This window comes from Mandrillus leucophaeus, unplaced genomic scaffold (genome assembly GCF_000951045.1).
Source record: "Mandrillus leucophaeus isolate KB7577 unplaced genomic scaffold, Mleu.le_1.0 Scaffold82, whole genome shotgun sequence".
Taxonomy (NCBI): Eukaryota; Metazoa; Chordata; class Mammalia; order Primates; family Cercopithecidae; genus Mandrillus; species Mandrillus leucophaeus.
This window is the reverse complement of record NW_012108919.1, coordinates 157631-159570: the sequence shown is the minus strand read 5'-3', so window position 1 is coordinate 159570 and position 1940 is coordinate 157631. Positions and strand designations below refer to the sequence as shown.

The following is a 1940-nucleotide window of genomic DNA, read 5'->3' as shown; positions in this document are numbered from 1 at the left end:
TGTTACATATTTACAATCTGAAAAAAACAAAAAAACAAGTTATTTATAGCAGAGGACACTGGCATTAAAAAGATAGATTTTCTTCATGCCTGAAAGTGTACATCACATACCACAAGGATCTATACTTTGTGTGGAAACTTCAAAATAAAAAAAGTCACAGGGAGATCAATACCAGCTTTGTCCCACATCTTCAGATGCTCAGCTAACTGCAGTGGCTGCTCTCAAATTCCCCACCCATTCCCTCTGGGCAAGTTCCAATAGGTAACAATTAGGGAAAAAAGAAGCTTCAATCCCTCCCCATTGCACACCCAACTTTCACAGACCCAAAAGTCCAGCTAAAGCCAGTGAAAAAGCAGTGAAAGCCATGCTGGAATCCCCTCTGTGAAACAGACACTCATGTTCACATTTCCAGCGCGAAGGTCACCTCAGAGCCGGGTCGGCCCCGCAGCAGCAAAGCCGTGACACCCGTCACCAGAATTACAGAAGCAACGTCTAGGTCAGAGATTAGTGACTGCCAAAAATAAGGTGAAAGTTGCCCCCCCAAAGCCAGTGAACACGGGAAAACCTGGGCAGGTTTCCTTCGCAAAGAAATTGAAGAAAGTTTAAGATGATCAGAAAAGCAAGAAAGGAGTGCTAAGTGTTACTTACCATATGAGCTGTATGTTAAAAGCTTGTTTTTTTATTTACCAGTGCTAGAAATAAGTTTCATGCCAAGGGTTTATAAAAGAAAAAAAAAAACTTTGAAAAATATTCATGAGAACTAAGTCGCACAAGAAAAATTAAAACTTGAGAATTAGTGAAAAATTTTAGACATCAAATTTTAAAAAAATGAAATGCTTCCTGCATTAGGTACGGATCTTCAGACTCCCACGTGAATAGCCAGGAATGGTGGCACGTGCCTGTGGTCCCAGGTACTTGGGAGGCTGAGGTGGGAGGATCACCTGAGCCCAGGAGGTTGAGGCTGCAGTGAGCCGAGATCACACCACTGCACTCAAGCCTGGGTGACAGAGTAAGACCTTGTCTCACAAAGAAAAAAAAAAAACAAAAAACAGAAGAATATATTTCTATATTTTATTATTGTCTCTTGGCAAAAAAACTAAACTAGCCCCAATGTTGCCTTAGATGTAATTTAATATTCTCAGTTTACAAAGGGGAAAATGAGGTCAACAGCCAAGACCAAAGAGATAACAAATGCAATGGTGCATTCAGGGCAATGACTACAATTATAAAATATTCAGTTCAATTTCTACCCTCAGCATCAAGGCAGGGGTTTGTCATAATGGATATTGGAAGCTCAAAGAAAATTTAGGCTCAGCATTTAAAAAAAAAAAAGCAGATTTTAATGCTGGTGCAATCACAGGAGACTGCTGCCCAGTCCTCCTCAGCACTGCAGGTACTCACGGGCACTCCCGGGGTCTTGAACGTGCTACGTCCCCGCCAGTGGCCACACAGAAGAAGCAGTAAAACTTTTTGGGAGTGAGATCAAAAATGTGCAGAGTCTAAAAACATACTTTCTAGGGGGAGAAAAAGAACGAGAAGCTCTCATTCAGGGTATTTGTAAAAGACTGTTTCTAGCACACTGGTAGATAAAAAGGGCCGGGGCCCTCAGGTTAGCGTCAGCCGGCGCCCGCCTGGCGGGGCGCACACGGACTTACGTCGGTGATAGTGTTCAGGGCTGTGTCTGCCCCGATGCTGAAATCGGAACCCGGCACATTGTTGGACACAGTAGCGGGAACCATGACCATGGGCACACAGAACTCCTCGTGCTTCTCCCGGGCGGCTGACAGCTCCAGGAGTCCCAGGTAGGCCTGTCAGACAAGCATGGGAGTTGTGGGGCGAGAGGGAAGCAGGGAGGAGGGGGTCTCGCTGGGAGAGCCTCAGGGAGAGCCACCTCCACCACAGCACACAGGGAGCACAGTGGGGCGTCACGAAACCACTAC

At 45.4% G+C, this 1940-nt stretch overlaps 1 protein-coding gene across 2 annotated transcripts in view; it reads right to left on the bottom strand.

Annotated features, from left to right (window-relative positions):
• The window catches only part of PFKP (phosphofructokinase, platelet), an 85897-nt gene that overhangs the window by 15239 nt on the left and 68718 nt on the right, over window positions 1-1940 (bottom strand). The window lies entirely within an intron of this gene.